The following is an 18138-nucleotide window of genomic DNA, read 5'->3' as shown; positions in this document are numbered from 1 at the left end:
TTGTTAATACCATTTCATACAAACAGAACATTGTTAATACAATTTCTTACAAAAAAAACATTGTTAATACCATTTCATACAAAAAAAACCATTGTTAATACCATTTCATACCAAAAAAAAAAAAAATTAATACCATTTTATATTTTTAAAAAAACCCAAAAAATCCCAGCAAGACATTCGATATCCTTTAAAGAAACCGTCTCAAATTGTCTACAGTTTCACCAGATACAATTGCAAAGGCAAAAGGAAATACCTCTGCAAGAAAAAAAAGTACACTGTTAATACTGTGTCATAGAACTATATTCCTAGTAAAAATCACATTCTGCATATCATAAACTTCAAGTGCACAACCATATATATAGAGAAAAATATAGAGCATGCTTTGTTATTGAAAATCTGTTAATACTATGTCATAGAAGTACACTGTTAATACCATGTCATAGAAATCAACTCAGTTGCAAGGTATGAACTGTTGTTATACTGTTCATACCAATCACTGGAAGTTAACAACTACATCATTTCATTTGCATAATCGGTACGATAAAAGTGTACAACTTCATACCACTCAAAATCAATTAAATCATTTCATTTGCATAAATAATTGATCCTTCATCACTCCACATACCATAAACATTGAAGAATCCGAAATGTGACACTTAGAATCAGATAATATGCTATCTAACAGCAAATTCTTATATACATTTGTGTATGATAAGTCTGGTAAACTCACAACAGGCAGGATTAGGGGACCAGACGTGGCCAGATAAGTTGTCACCCTCATCCATCATGCTCATGGCACAAGAAGTCTCTGTGATACCATATCCTTCAATTACTTGACAGCCAAAGCACTTGCGATTTTCGTTACATATGCAGCAAAAATTTCATTGGTCTTAACACTGGAGAAAAAAAAAATGAAATTTTTTTAAAATTGCATTCTATAAGATAGCCAACTTACACTCTAAGGAAGTCCATGACATCAGGGGACAAGGGTGAAGCACCGAATCCCATAAAACGAACTCGTCCTCCAAGCTTTTCCTTTATTTTGTTGAACACCAATCTGTCCCATATTGGTGATCCATTCGAACCTAAAATAATTGTTTAACATAGAGAAATTTAACAACAGCATGACTTAAGTAATAGCCTATGAGAAGGTGAAGTTATTAGTGTATATTACCACTCATTATGGATTGCTTCTTGGAACTGTAGGCAGTTTGAAACAGTCTCTCCCTTAGAGTCCTAGATGTTTTAACAGAATTTACAATTATGTGATGGACTGAATTAGATATGACATGGAGACCACATGAACAATAATAAACAATACTTTTAAGCAGCAACCAAGACTTGTATGTATCATTTCTCATTTATTGCATCTTCTTCTATCAGATCTATAACCATAAGAAAAGACCAATGTGGCTATTAAAGCACAAACAGTGAAAACAAGGAATGACACCAATGAGATAGAAAGAAACATATTATACCACGACCACAACCGAAGTAGAAGTCGCACTCCCATCCAGATTCTGCGCGATAAGTGCTCCCAGTTGCAACTGATAAGCAAGCATTCAGTTCAGCTAACATTAGTACAAACTCTACAGCCACATGTACCTAAGATAAGATCTACAACAATGTATTTCTTCAATATGAAAACTAGCCAGCATGGTGCAAGAGAAGTTAGGGAAACCTTGATGATTTGGTGAATCTTGTAGGTCCCAAAAGTCATATGGTGAACTCCATAGATCCCAAGCCATGGATTTCTAAGGCATATATATATAATATCATGAAATGCAAATACGACGAAGTCATGATTCTATGACCATGACATTAGAGCACAAAGATAGTTAAGTTCAAATGCTGTAACTTGAGAGAGTGCTCAACCTTAGGCTCAGAATATCATGTCAACCAAGTCCAATTATCCAACAACTTATTTTATGAAAATGGAACCCAAATCGTAATCAGCAGTACACCACTAGAAGTTTAATGAATAATGTAGGCCTCAGTGTTACGACCGTCGAGGTTCTGGTCGTTCATGCCTTCGATCGCGTCCCTCATGGCCTTCTCTTTGCTGAAGGTGACGAAGCCGAAGCCGAAGGCCCTGGACCTCCCGATCTCACGGTCGTTGATGATCTGGAAACACAAAAAGAAATCAAATCAAATCAGATCCGTCCATCAAAACCAAAACGTCGGAATATAATCAAACAAATACACAATAATAAACAAAAATGAAACGGAATCGATCGATCTTCAATCTTTGGGAGAGAAAGATCAAGTAACATAGAGAAACAGAAGATCAAGTAGCAGAGAGAGAACATGCGTCAAATGGCCCTTCGATTCGATGATCTCACCGAACAGAGAAAAGGCCCTCTCCAGCGCATCATTGTCGGTGGCCGAGGTGAGCCCTCCGACGAAGCTTAGAATGATGAGGTTGAACGAAAACTGAGGTGGAAGAACAAAAACTGAAAATTGGGGTTGAAGATGAAGATGAGAGACTGGAGGTCGTGAAATGAGTTATGATCTGGTATTGATTAGAATTCCAATTTTATGTTAAAAAGGGTAATAAAGGACTTTCATCTTAATAATTAAATTTAAAAATATACAGCTGTTGATTTTTGGGTTTATTTTGGGTGTGTTTATATACATTAAATAGTATAGGGTATTTTTATAGTTTTATGTCTAGGAATGGGTATTTAACTAAATTTCTAATATTAATAAGGGACTGATAGTTCCTATTGATCGAGCAATATCCTTTGCTGAAAAGTTCCCTGATGAGATAAGGGACAAGCAACAGTTACAAAGGTTCTTAGGAAGTCTTAATTATATAAAAGATTTTTATAAAGATTTGGCTCAAGATTCAAAATTGTTATACCAAAGGTTGAAAAAGAACCCAACTCCCTGGTCAGAAGAACACACCAAAGCAGTAAGAAGGTTGAAAATTAAAGTCAAAGAACTTCCTTGCTTAGCCTTAGCCAACCCCGAAGCCTTTAAAATAGTAGAAACAGATGCTTCAGAAATCGGGTATGGAGGAATCCTAAAACAGAAGTTCAATAATTCAGAACAACTGGTTAGATTCACTTCTGGAGTTTGGAAACCGGCTAAAAAGAATTATTCTACTGTTAAGAAAGAAATGCTAGCCATAGTCCATGCTGTTTCTAAATTCGAAAGTGATCTTTTAAATAAAAAATTCCTGATAAGAGTGGATTGCAAGGCTGCAAAAGACATTCTGTTTAAAGATGTAAAAAATTTAGCATCAAAACAAATTTTCGCAAGATGGCAAGGAATACTATCTGCTTTCGATTTTGATATTGAATTTATTAAAGGTGAAACTAATGTGCTCCCTGATTTCTTAACTCGAGAATTTTTGCAGGGTGCGAACCAGGAGTTCCGGACAAATGACTCCAAGTAGGAGCTCTTCAGGAGCTCTTGCTAGGTCTTCCCCGACTAATCCAAAGCCCTTGATGACTTATTCTCCATATAATAAGGGTAAGGAGAAGCAAATTGCTGAAAATCCATTCCGTGAGTATATGAATATGTCTGTAGCAATTATTGAAATGAATGATCTGGACAAACATCCGAATTTTCTAGCTGAAAAATATTTAAGGGATAACCTTCCTCCCTTGAATAAGCCCCGTCTATTTTATGAAACTCTCCTAATTGAAACTAAATCTGTTAATATAGTTCATCGTCATAGAGGTGAAAATACCAACACAATAGCCTTTTCCAAAATCCAAATTCTAAATGTTATTTCCTTGGAAGAATGGGGTCCTAGCCCTGAAAGGGCTAAAAGATTTATCCATCCTGAAATTAGGTCATATTCATATAATTTCTGGGATTATAAAAAAGCATGGGAATATGTCTTGTGTTTTCAAAATCAAAACTATTCTCATACTTGGTTCATCCAATTTAAGCTTCGGGCTCTGAAAGAACTCCCAAATTGGTTCAAGAGCTTTTTCCTTATCTGGGGTCCTACTATGGAATACCTTCCTCCTGAAATTAAGGAGTCTTTTCAAATGAAATTTTGTAAATGGAATAAAAATCATCCTGATCAGAGGACTTTGTTCATGTGGTTCATGATAATGTATGAGCTACCTTGGATATTAAAATGGGAATATGTTATCTCGGAAGACATTGATGAGGAATGGACCTATATTCCTAACTTAGTCCAAAGCATCTTAATTCGTTGGTGGGACAAATTCACAAGAGACCATTTAGTTCCTGTCAAGATTACCCCAGCAATTATTCCCTCCTTTGATCCTGTTGCTGCTCAGCCTTTGGTCACTTATTCTGCCAGTCTAAGTGTTTCGCAAAGGCTACAGATGGTGATAGATCAGCTAGGCTCTTCTTCATCAAAAGAAGATTTGAAGAAGAAAGTCCTTGAGATCCTGGATTTAGATGACGAGTCGATGGCATCACCTTCCGCCACTCAACCTGAAGATGAGGTGGACCCTTTTGCTAATGAAGACATGCTTGACCACTTTCATCCAGATCTCCATTCGGATCTTTATGGTGGGCCCAAGTAATATTATGTCTGATAAGAAGACAATTTGTGTTTACTGTAATTTTTGATAAAGCTTTTTACTTTTACGTTTTTCTGGTAAAAGCAAGACGTGCCTGCTTTTACTCTGTTTTTATTTGCTTTTGTAAGAGTCTGCCTTTTTCCTTTTTTGGCCGTTTGCGTGAACGTTCGGACATAATCATTAAAGTGAAGATGCTGCTCTACTGTAGGCTGCTTTGTGATCTTCTGCCTCTAATTGACACGTCAACAGCCAGGAGGCTTTAAATGAAGGGCTTCTCCTCCTCTGTGAAGCACCGAAAAAAGATCGCCTCTCAAGCAGAAAATAAACTTTGTGTTTTGAGTGTTTTGGAGTGTTTTTGAGTGTTTTCAAGTGCTGCTTCTGCGAAGCTTCTGTTAAGCACTACTGCTTTCCCTGCTTCTATGTAAGTTTGTTGAATATTAATGATACTACGTTTGATATCGTATTTAATTTCTCTATATTATTATCCTTGGTTTTGGCTTTGTATGTTTGAATTCCTCATAATAATTATGTTTATTCTCTACGTCTCTACACTACCTTCCAAGCGGTATTAACAATGGTTTTTTTTGTATGAAATGGTATTAACAATGGTTTTTTTGTAAGAAATTGTATTAACAATGTTCTGTTTGTATGAAATGGTATTAACAATGTCTTTTTGTATGAAATGGTATTAATAATGGTTTTTTTTTTTTGTATGAAATGGTATTAACAATGTTTTTTTTTTTGATATGAAATGGTATTAACAATTTGTTTCTATGAAATGGTATTAACAATATGTTTCTATAAAATGGTATTAACAATGTACTTCTATGATATGGTATTAACAATGTATTTCTATGACATGGTTTGCAGAGGATCAATGGAGAAGGAAGGATCGTGGGGACATGCCCTTGGTTTTCGTGTTTTTTTTTTTTTAATACTTAAGTTTGGGTTTTTTTAAAAGTCTGAGTTGGGCTTGTTTTGGGTCTTTTTGTGATTTTTGTATTGGGCTTCTTTTAAGTTAGTTAGTGGCAGTCATGTAATTTATAAGAAATTCAACACTCATTTTGTATGTAGTAAATGATTTTTGGGTATGTTTCTAAAGTGTATTTCATGTAGGGTTTTTTTTATAATTTCAGCCCCTATTTTGGGTATATTACTAAAGCTCCCTATTAATATTGTGTCCCAAAAAATGAATCTTTGAAGAAAATAATTTCATTTTCTTTGCCGAAACCACTAATCCTGCATGCTTCACAACTCTCAAAAAGATATTCAGATGTTTAAAGTGTTGTTCTAAAGAATTAGAATAAACCAAAACATCATCAATATAAACAATGGTGAAAGCTGCGTAAGGATTAAATATATCATTCATAATATTTTGAAACTCAGAGGGAGCATTTTTCAGACCAAACGGTAAAACATTCCATTCGTAATGTCCGAAGGGGACATTAAAAGCTGTTTTGTACCTGTCTTTTTCCGCAATTTGAATTTGCCAATATCCCGATTTCATATCAAATTTAGAAAAAATTACTGCCTTATTCAATCTATCCAAAAGGTCCTTTTTATCAGGAATTGGATATCTAACCCATTTTAAGGCTTTATTAAGAGGTTTGTAGTTTATCACCAATCTAGGTACCCCTCTTTCTAATTCTGCTGCGTTTTCTACATAGAAGGCAGAACAGCTCCAGGGAGATGAGCTTTTCCTAATTAACTTTTTCCCTAATAAATCTTGAATTTCAGATTTACAAATTTCCATTAGCCTAGCATTCATCTGAATTGGCCTAGCTTTGGTTGGGATTTTCTTTTCATCAAAATCAGGCTCATACGGCAATTCTACTATGTGTTTTTTCCTATTCCAAAAAGCATTGTGTATTTCGGCACAAACTTGATTTTCAAACATCTTTTGGACTTCTTCTACCTTTTCTTTTACCCTATTGTCTTGCAGTTGTTCCTCTATTCTTTTGTACTGCAATTCTTCTTTCAGGTGATATAGATAACTTTCTTTCTTCTTTATCTTTTCTTGAATTTCATTAATATACTTATGCTTGGGTGGTTGAGAGAACCTAAAAACTATAGGTTGACCCTCTACCTCAGTTCTTATTCCCTCTTCAGAAACAGAGAAAGGATAAAGCATATTAATGAAAGGGGTTCCTAATATCAGGGACAGGTTTAATCCTTTCACCAAAACAAAAGGGGTTTCAAAGCAAATTCCCTGATTAAGTACATCAGCGTTAGATAATTTAAACTGAATGCCCATCCTTTGACTATTGACTACTGTGTGTAGGACTTGGGTAGTTTTCTGAAAATACCTTGTTGGTACAACACCTTCATTTATACAATTAAGATCGGCTCCAGTGTCTATCAGCCCTTCAACAGTAAACTTGTAGGTTTTATTAATAACAATAGTTATCATTGCATACCATTTCTGTGATATCACCTTATCTATGCTATTAATGAATCTCATAGTATTAACTTGTTCTTCCTGTAGGGTTTCTCTTGTTACAGGTTCTATTTTCTCTTGAAATTCTTCCATTAGGTTTTCGAATTCTAATTGCTCAGATTTTTCTTCTGTATCTTTTTCTGAAAAAGGACGATAGAGTTCTAAAACTCTAACCCTATTTTTTAACTCTCTAAGTTCTTCTTTCACATCATGGACTTCGCACTGAAGGTCGTTGAGCGTAGGTTCCTTTTTATGAATTTTATCATTCATCCTGTTTACTATAGTCTTAAAACTATAGTTTTCAACTGGTTGTCTTACATTAGCTATGGCCGGTTGGGGATTATTTGGTCCGGTTCTAGCTAGCGAGATATAACTTTCCAAAGCTTCTCTCTTCTTTTCTGGATCTTCTATTTTATCAATTAAGTCTACTATTAGACTTTCTTCTTTTGTTAAGACACATATTCTCAGATCTTTAAATTGACAGGCGCACTCTTCCTCGCTACCTGAGCTAGTCTCAGTATCTGATTCAAACAATTCTTCATTCTCTAGTTGGGCTAGTTCGTCATCACTATCTTGTTCAGAACCAGATGAATTAAGCATTATTTGGCAAAGCTGTTGCTTAAGGTCTTCACTAATGCTTAGGTTACTGATTTTATCCTTCATTTTGCACTCAGATTTATAATGTCCTACTTTTCCACACTTATAGCATGTTGGGACAGCTCCCTTCTTTCCTTTACTAGCCTTTTTGCTAGTATCTCCTGTGTATTTCCTTTTTCTGAAAGTTCTATATGGCTTCTTAGGTTCAGACTTATATTTCTCGTATTTTTTAGTCTTACGCCCCCCAAATTTCTTTCCTTTCTTGTTTGTTTTATGTGAATATGATTTTCTTGGTTCAAAACCAAATTGTTCACAAAAGTCACCTAATTCCTTTTTGCCTAGGGCCTTTTGCTTATCAAGCTATTTTCTTAATTTCATATCTGTGCAAAGAGCTAATCCTTCTGCGCAGATTTCAGAGGACAATTCCCCATAGGTGTAAGACCCATAAGGAATGACACCACCATTTTTCTCTTTAATTCTATTCCTAACCTTTTCAGCGAATAGAAGTGGCAATCCTGAAAGAAATTTCTCTTTCCAAAAGTCAGCATTACAGTCTTGCCTAGTGAATACCTTGGAGTAAAACACGTCCTTATACCACCTAAAATGGGACAAGGTTGGACACTTAAGGTTCATTAAGAGTTCTCTAGACCTGTCGTGCTGTAATTCTGTAGTTCCTACAAAATGTAGAGTAATTTGTGTAAATTAGTGAATTTACCGCATCTTCCTGGTAAATGTTTTCACTTTTGATTAACCCAGTTACTGGATCTTGTACATTCTGCTGACCAATAGCCACCTGGCGTTCAGGATTTGGGCTCTTGCTGAGTCGCTTAGGTGGAAATCCCACCATCCTTTTAATTGACCTACAAAGCCTGCGATGATAGCTTCAGCCACCCTCTTATCTCCATTTCCTTTTATCTTAGAGGCTGTAGCGTACATCATCATATGTTTCATTGCATTAATGATCTGATATTCCGTTAGACCATCAATATTCCATTCTACTATGGAGCTTCCATCATACTGAGCGGAATTCCACATTCCATCTTCCTCAAACTGTAAATCTACTGGAGTGGGTCTAGGGTAGTAATTTCTTGTTTTAGCAGTTTGAGTGAATTTCTTTTCATTTGTTAGCCTATTAATTTTAGGTCGTTCTTCCTTAAACATCGTTTCAAGGTCTTCTATTTCTCCTTCAGTGAGAACCGACACTTGAGGACCTTTTCCTTTGTCTGACAATTTTACTTCTGATAATTTCTTCGCCAGGATGTCAACAAAATTTTCATCTTCTGACAATGTTCTTCCCATCTTAAAGTTTTTATTATCTAAAGGGGGAGGTGGTTTGAAGAACACCTGACTACTCATTTCCTTGATCCTTTTAGTTTCTGAGGGACCGGGGTCGGATTTCTGCGCCTTTGCAGAAACAGACGTTTCAATCCTAGTGACTTGCTTTCCTAGAGACTGTAGAAACAGGTTGATGTAATTATTCTGCTGAATAACTGTGCCTATATCCTCTTTACTAGCTGTGCGAAAATTATTGGCGCTATCATCAAGGAAAGTGGTTTCTTTGTAGGGAGCAGCTATCATATCTTTCTGTTTAATTACCATCTCGGGTGGATGTACGGCTTTTACTGATTTCCCATCTTTGGAAGTGTAAGTCGAGAAAGGGCTTCCTATCATTTCTATATGCCTCCTATATTCAGGAATGTCATATTTTTGAGCACACCAATCTAACCACGTAAAGAAGAAACAATTGAATTTCTTTTCTTTCATAAAGGCGGTATGGGCTTTCCAGAGATGATTTTGCCTATGCTCCTAAAAGGCTGTTTCAAACCAGATTCTTTTATTAATATTTTCAATACTCAGATAATTCCCTTTTATCTTTTCATGTTCTATTTCAAAGGATTTTAACATATTTATTTCAAATTCTACATCCGAGAAGGAAGGCTCAGGTTGAGGTGGATTTATCCTAATTCCTGGGTTTGGAAGGGTTTGTTCAAACCTGTAGGCTGGCCTTTGTATATGTTCCTGGGTTCTCCTAGGTTCTTGATTTTCAAGGGGCTTCTTTGGGACTACTTCATCCAAAATCCACTTTTCTGGTAGGGTTATATCACTCCACTTTATTATTTTTGGGACTGCTACGTTTGATTTTTCAAGGTTGGTTTGGAACAAGGTAGTTTCACCTTTGCTGTCTAGATCTTTAGCTTTGAGACAGACAGTGTTCATAACCTTATATGACACCCTATAAATGATCGCTAGATTTTGGGATCCTGGGTCCATATCATAACCCTGGGTTTGAATATTCAATGTTAAAGCTTTTAAGATATTTACGTCGGAAAGTGCAACAGAAAAGTTTGGGAAACAGTTAAAGTATATTGGACCTTCCCCTAAGGTTGACTCAACTATTCCTAACAAGGAATCCGTGAACTTTCTATGTCTTCCATCTCTTACACAAAGCAAGATTGAACTGGGCAATCCTGTTCTGGTAAGTGGTTTCACCGCTACCTGCACCAATCCTATGTGCAAATAGTTATAATTTCTCTCCAGATGCTGGTCGATTTGACTCTGGGTGAATAGCTGAAAACTATGTTTTTTATCAATGACAGATATCGTTTTTTCAACAGTTTTTATTGCGTAATCAGATCTGAACTTGAAAGATCCTTTATAATAGTATATATCAGTGATGGGTACTTTGGGTATATCCCAGTTGCACAACTCCTTTTCTACGTCCCGCATGATTATTTCTTGAGAGTTTTTAACTCGTAGGGTTCTATGGCTAGGACTGTTACTAGAGCTTGCTTCTCCAGAAGAACGGATAGACAAGATTCTCCTAAGGCTTGCCATTTTAAAATTCTGGATTTTATGCTTTCCTTCTGTTCTCCTCCTAATTCAAGGTTGCTAGTCCCTGCCTAGGTCTCTCAACGCCTTAGCTTATCGGGCAACGGCTAATGAGCCTATCTGACAGCTAGACAACTCGATGACTAGTGAGTAAAGGAAACTTGACAGAAAAACCAGAAGATTAAACCAACAACTTAGTTTGAACCTTAAACTTAACAACTCTTCTAGGGACTTTAGGCTCTGATACCAGGTACTGGCCCAGACTCTTATATATATATATTGTAGACAATGAAATTTTGGTGAATTAAATTCCACTAAGCAAGAAAATAATTAGGGTCTGGTGGATTAAATTATGGGCCCCATAATTCGCCCATGTGGCGTACGACTCATCAAAATCAGATTAATTATCAAAAGTGACACGTGTTGACATCCGACGGAATGCATCAAACAATTCAAAGTGAAGACAAAATTAAAGGAAAGAATCTTCTGTGATTGACTTTGACCTAAATCAAATATTAATCAAGTCAATCAATCGAAGATAATTTTGTTAAATTGCCAAATTATTGGAATTGATTTTAAATCAAATCAAAATCCCAAAAAGCAAGGTCCTAAAGAAGGAAAGCTATTTAGGTCAAGCATCCTACAGGAGCCTATAAATAAGAGGCCTCAAGACAAAGGAAAGGAGGCTTAGACAAACCAAACATTCAGAAGAAATAGAAAACTCTCTGCATTCTTCACCCCACTTTGGAAGAGCCACCAAGCACAACAAATACGTGCCGGTTCCTCCACCTTAGAAAAATCCAAACACCAAACAAGCTTTGTGCTACCCGTTTGATCAAGATCAAGTCTCTACGACCCTTGTATCAAACACAAATTTTCTTTAAATACTTTGGAGATCGAATCAGAGGATTCAAATAGAGATTGTAACCCTAAATTTCATTAATACAAATATTATTTTGTACACGTGTTCTTGTCTCATTTGTCGCAGGATTTTCGTGTTTACAAATTTGGCACGCCTAGTGGGACCATCTCTGCCTCTCATCTCTTTCTCCAGTTCCAAAATCAATCAACACACTGAAAACAATGGCTTCCAAGAAGATTCAAACCGTTCCCACGACGAGAGGCAAAAGCGTGAGCTCCTCTTTCTCAAGCGGAGACTCTGCTGGGGTCGTCACCCGGAGCAAGGCCAAGGTGACATCCGCAACTCAACATGTCACTTCCATACCGACTCAAGCCAAGGCGAAAGACGTGAACCGAAGGCGTGAAACGGTTATCAATTTGGCTTCCTTGGGGGCAAAGAAGAATACCCCCCGAGCGGATGCGAGAAACTCTCGGAATGAAGAAAGGAGTTTTTCAGGCTCGAAGAATTCAAAAGAACATTCAATCTCGCCTGTTTCAGACGCTGACTCGAGCACAGGCTCATACCATGGATCCTCATCTGATGACCAACCAAAGAAGATTGCCATGAATCCCTTGGCGTCCATAGGTGAGTCTTATTCTATGGCTATGCAAGTCATGGTGATAGGAGCGATGTCTATTGAAGAACAGCTAGCCCATATGAGCGAAGCGGTCACGAAACTGACGAAGATGGTCGAAGAGAAAGATGCGCAGATTGCTTCTCTCATTAACAAGTGGGAGGCACATCAGGATATGGAGCCTGATAAAGACATGCACATTAAAGGACCACATCATGAAGCTGAATCCAACGAGAAAGGATTGGGTCATGAAGCAGAGTCGGGTGAGAAGTTGCACAGAAAAGGCGACACCGCCTCAGTGGGTTTTGTATCGGTCCAACAACTTCAGGACATGATCGTGAACACCATCAGGGCTCAATATGGTGGGCCTTCTCAAGATACATTTATCTATTCCAAGCCTTACACCAAAAGGTTAGACAACCTTCGAATGCCAACGGGTTATCAACCTCCAAAGTTCATGCAGTTTGATGGAAAAGGTAACCCTAAACAACATGTTGCCCACTTCATCGAGATGTGCAACATCGCTGGCACTAATGACGATTACCTCGTGAAGCAATTTGTACGCTCACTCCGAGGCACTGCATTCAATTGATACACTAACTTGGAACCCTAGTCAATTGACAGCTGGGAACAAATGGAGAGAGAATTCCTCAACCGCTTCTATATAGTACTCGTCGTTCAGTTAGCATGCTAGAGCTCACTAGCACAAAGCAACAAAAAGACGAACCTGTTGTTGACCACATCAATCATTGGCGTTCATTAAGCCTCGATTGCAAAGATCGAGTCTCAGAGTTATCGGCAGTAGAGATGTGCATTCAAGGTATGCATTGGGGTCTGCTCTACATTCTTCAAGGGATCAAACCCCATAGCTTTGAAGAATTGGCCACTCGTGCGCATGACATAGAGCTAAATATTGCTAGTCATGATGGAAGAAAGGAAATGGTGAGTGATCATCGAAATGACAAGTTGTCGAGAAATGGGGTAGACTCTTTGAAGACACACATCTTGGAGTCAATGACGATCAGTGCCGCTCCAATGAAGGTTTCCACTCGAAGCAAGAAAAATAAGAGGAAGGCCGAGTCGACTCAAGATCAAGAACCACGACGACACACCCTAAAAGAAATGAAGGAGAAGAAGTATCCTTTTCCAGACTCTGATGTAGAAGGCATGCTGGAAGACTTACTCGAGAAGAAGGTGATTGAGTTACCCGAGTGCAAACGTCCTGAAGAGATGAATCATATTAACCACCCGAAATACTGCATGTACCATCATGTCATCAGTCACCCAGTGGAAAAGTGCTTCGTGTTGAAAGATCTCATCATGAAGCTGGCACAACAAGGAAGAATCGAAGTGGATCTTGACAAGGTGGTAGAGTCGAACCATGCTACGGTCTCGTTTGTCTTCTCTGATTCGGCACCTTTGCCCTTACTTCAACCACTGGGGGCATTCTCTGAAACCCGTCAACTCAAGCCATATGAGTGTGTTGGGATGTTAAGTCAAAGTAGTGTCGAATCATCTGATGACGATAATGAAGGATGGACATTGGTCACTCAGAGGAAGTTACATAAGAAGAATGCATCTTTGCCAAAAACTGCTCAATCAAAAAGATGTGTAAACAAAAGAAGTTCTCCTAAAACACCTAAAAGGCGTAGGGGAAATAAATTGTCAAATATGAACAAAGTGGTTCCAAAAGATGAACTCTTGAAACAAAGGTCAACTAGCCCCATCATGCTACATGACTTCTTCCCCAAAGGATTCTTCCAGAATAATGTGTCGAGCACCTCCCGTAGTGCCAAACATAAGAAGGACACTTCTCACTTTGCTTGACACAAATTCAACCAAAATGCTCCTTCGCCTGCACGAGCCGAAACTGCACAAGGCACCAAACGCTCCTTCGCCTACATGAGCCGAAACTACCCAAGGCACAAAACGCTCCTCCGTCTGCACGAGCCAAAACTGCCCAAGGCACCAAATGCTCCTCCGTTCGCCTGCACGAGCCTAAACTGCACAAGGCACCAAATGCTCATTCGTTCGCCTGCATGGGCCAAAACTGCCCAAAGCACCAAACGCTCCTTCGCCTGCACGAGCCGAAACTGCCCAAGGCACCAATCGCTCCTTCGCCTGCACGAGTTGAAACTGCACAAGGCACCAAATACTCATTCGTTCGCCTGCACAGGCCAAAATTGCCCAAGGCACCAAACGTTCCTTAGCCTGCACGAGCCTAAACCGTGTACGGCACCAACCCAAAAAAAAAAAAAAAAAAGTGGCTCGTTGGATTGAAAATCCGAAAGGGCGATCCAAGCAAAAGCTAGAGCATAAGAAAGTCCGTTGAGCTGAAAACCCGAAAGGGCGGCTCAAGCAAATGTTAGGACAACCCCCAAAAAAAAAAAAAAAAAAAAAAATCCCATTGAACTACGTCATGACTTGATCTCTTCTTTTCCTAGAAGGGTACGTAGGCAGCTCATAAGACCACTTTGAGTTCAGTCACATGATAAAATAAATTTGGAGTTTCTCACCAGTTTGGCACTATTCGACTTCCAATTCGCTCCATGAGGGCTACGTTAACATCTTTCATTCAACATCGACCTGAAGCTTCACCATGGATCATTTCTTTGGTGAATCTTGGGATAAAAAAAAAAAAAAAAAAAAGAGAAAAAGAAAAGAAAAAAAAATGAAAAAAAGAAAGAAAAGGAAGTCTCTTTGGGAAAGTATCTGTGCTCGATCAATTTGGGTGTCCTCCAATACGTAAAGCCTAAGCGCTCGAGTGGGATATCACCAAATCGGAGAGATGGATCAAACCCAATCGGTATAGGACGTCTACGTTCTTCACTCGTCCTCCAATACGTAAAGCCTAAGCGCTTGAGTGGGTTATCACCAAATCGGAGAGATGGATCAAACCCAAGCGGTATAGGACGTCTACGTTCTTCACTCGTTCTCCAATACGTAAAGCCTAAGCACTTGAGTGGGTTCTCACCAAATCGGAGAGATGGATCAAACCCAAGCGGTATAGGACGTCTACGTTCTTCACTCGTCCTCCAATACATAAAGCTTAAGCGCTTGAGTGAGTTATCACCAAATCGGAGAGATGGATCAAACCCAAGTGGTATAGGACGTCTACGTTCTTCACTCGTTCTCCAATACGTAAAGCCTAAGCGCTAGAGTGGGTTATCACCAAATCGGAGAGATGGATCAAACCCAAGCGGTATAGGACGTCTACGTTCTTCACTCGTCCTCCAACAAGATCAAGCCTAAGTACAACTGGCGCAAGAAAGAAGAATTGTGTAGATGCATGCAACATGAGCGAACGAATTCAAACGGTGCATATATATAAGTGTATATATATTAAGAAGTACAGACTTCAAGCAAGAGAAGCACGACTAACCATGTGATTATTAGTTGCCAAGGGATGCTGCCAACGTATTGAAAAAGAGAAGTGGAAGCTTTGGTGCACAAACCAAGCAAAAGATGCATAGGGAATTCCCTTGTTTGGGTCCTAAAATATTTTAATAAAAAATTAGGAGGGATATATTCTTTCCATTTTGGTTTTAGAGCATTCAAGATCATAATCCCTTTTGATTGAGACCATGCTTATTTGCCGCGAAAGTAGCAAGACAAAATTGACCACAAAAGTTTTTCCTTTTAATTTCCGACGCATTAAAGGAAATTATGCGAGGATACGAGATCAAGCCATCAATTGTTAGTGCTCATTGAATATGGAATTTTCTTCACCACCACGCAAGATTGTTGATTTAGTTGGACACCTCTTCAAGATACAAGGATTTCTTTATCATATGAAACTATGTGATCTGGAGGTCTGATGGTCCAGGGTCCAGTTGTACCATAGCCCATGTTCAATGCACTCATGCAAATGATTATTGGCCAAGAGTTGATACAGCCAAGTGAAAGCAAAAAACAAAAAAAACAAAAACAAAAAAAAAAAAAAACTTGTACAAGAAAGGTCATTGCAACAATAGAAAGGTGATCGCCAACAAGAGTGGCTTCATCAAATCAAGATCAACTCCTGCAATTGACCTGTGAACAAAATGCATTCGCTATCAAGAGGGACTTCAAGTCACACTATAGATATGTGGCAAGCACACATCTACAGTGCATCGTGAAGTGGGGGCAATTTGTAGACAATGAAATTTTGGTGAATTAAATTCCACTAAGCAAGAAAATAATTAGGGTTTGGTGGATTAAATTGTGGGCCCCATAATTCACCCATGTGGCGTATGACTCATCAAAATCAGATTAATTATCAAAAGTGACACGTGTCGACATCCGACGGAATGCATCAAACGGTTCAAAGTGAAGACAAAATTAAAGGAAAGAATCTTCTGTGATTGACTTTGACCTAAATCAAATATTAATCAAGTCAATCAATCGAAGATAATTTGGTTAAATTGCCAAATTATTGGAATTGATTTTAAATCAAATCAAAATCCCAAAAAGCAAGGTCCTAAAGAAGGAAAGCTATTTAGGTCAAGCATCTTGCAGGAGCCTATAAATAGGAGGCCTCAAGACAAAGGAAAGGAGGCTTAGACAAACCAAACATTCAGAAGAAACAGAAAACTCTCTGCATTCTTCACCCCACTTTGGAAGAGCCACCAAGCACAACAAATACGTGCCGGTTCCTCCACCTTAGAAAAATCCAAACACCAAACAAGCCTTGTGCTACCCGTTTGATCAAGATCAAGTCTCTACGACCCTTGTATCAAACACAAATTTTCTTTAAATACTTTGGAGATCGAATCAGAGGATTCAAATAGAGATTGTAACCCTAAATTTCATTAATACAAATATTATTTTGTACATGTGTTCTTGTCTCATTTGTGGCAGGATTTTCATGTTTACATATATATATATATATATATATATATATATGTATGTATGTATGTAAAAACCGGAATTATTACCACACACATGATGAATATATCATCATACTTACTGAAAGAAAATTCTGAACTAGTTAAGCACTATTACGGCCCTGTGCGCACTTCATCCTGCTGGTTTCATGAACATTTGCAAGAGAAAACCCAACCCTAGGCAGAAGCGGCACCACTTTTTATGTTCATATAGGTGAAGTTCCTTCCCATGTCCCTGCTATTATAGACATGAAACACAATTGAACCTCATTACAGATATTGACTTATCCTGCTCTTTTTGTTTTTGTTTTTGTTTTTGTTTTTTTTTTTTTTTGGCACAGAAGGTTAAATTCATTAAGAACAAGCGGGAGAAATACAAAGTTTTGGGGACCTTGTGGCCTCATTTTCACCTTGCCATGAGAACCCCTTGGGTTATATTCCCCTATTACGTACAATACATTATCAAATCTCCTCATAAGGTAATGGAGTGGCTCCTCCTCTATCCAAGCTAGATTTTGGCAACATATAAATGAAAAGTTCGGCCACTCACTACTACAAATTAAAAATTGAAATAGACAACGGGAATCCACCATCGTCTAGTAGGTTTTCACTCAATTTATACGTCTGCCTTTTCTGTAAACCGCCGTCTTAATTTTTATTGCTTTGTAAGGTTTTTAGTTTTTTTATTTTTTTATATTTTGGTAGCCTACGACGGTAGATCAACAAAATGACAAGAACTGAGAAAAATCACGATGGTTTATATAGAAAACCTTCGTCACATTAAAATTAAAATGAGATCCCAAGATGAATGAAATCTTACCATTGAGATCTTTGGATCCTAATCATAATCGAACCTTTAAACGGCCCATACTTTCTTACCAAAGTGAGAAAGACAATATTTTAAATACACAAAATCCAAAACGAAACCAGAACTGAACTGACGACGGCAAACTTTGAGAAAGACAATGTTTTGAAAGTTAATGATATATGCGTTTTGGTGTCTTTGAGATACACCAAAACGCACACATCATTAACATCCAAATTATTGCCCTCAGAGAGGTCAGAGAGAGCGATGTATGTGTGTTTGTGAGAGAGAAAGACAAGCCTCCAAAAGAAGCTGGAACCCTAAATGTAAACTGAAACTGAAACAAAGTTCCAATTTATACAATAAATCTTCAAAAACGACGGCGGGCCTTATATAAATACCGCCGTCTAATTGTACAAACCAATGGCAGTTATTTATTCAATAACCACGTTGGTTTTTTAGTTATAGGGATGTTAAAATAAGATTCCCACGTAGTAAGTTGCTGACGTTTATTTCTTATACGTCGTATAATATGTAGTCATAACCGTCGTATTTATTTGATTTATATATCTGCCTTCTCTGTAAACCGCCGTCTTAATTTTTATTGCTTTTTAAGATT

General features: G+C 37.9%; 1 long non-coding RNA gene across 2 annotated transcripts; it reads right to left on the bottom strand.

Moving 5' to 3' along the window:
- Positions 1 to 736: 736 nt before the first annotated feature.
- On the bottom strand, positions 737 to 1281 carry LOC110750497 (uncharacterized). Of its 2 annotated transcripts, none has more exons than XR_015835359.1 (3): positions 1175 to 1281; positions 956 to 1085; positions 737 to 808 (listed from the first exon to the last, which is right to left on the bottom strand). It is a non-coding gene; the product is annotated as an uncharacterized LOC110750497 (long non-coding RNA). The 2 variants fall into 2 exon arrangements; XR_015835360.1 differs by lacking the exon at positions 737 to 808 and adding an exon at positions 814 to 848.
- Between the last annotated feature and the right edge of the window lie 16857 nt (positions 1282 to 18138).

This window comes from Prunus avium, chromosome 1 (assembly GCF_965620075.1).
Source record: "Prunus avium chromosome 1, drPruAviu1.hap1.1, whole genome shotgun sequence".
In the NCBI taxonomy this organism is placed as follows: Eukaryota; Viridiplantae; Streptophyta; class Magnoliopsida; order Rosales; family Rosaceae; genus Prunus; species Prunus avium.
This window is presented reverse-complemented; position numbering and strand designations above follow the sequence as displayed.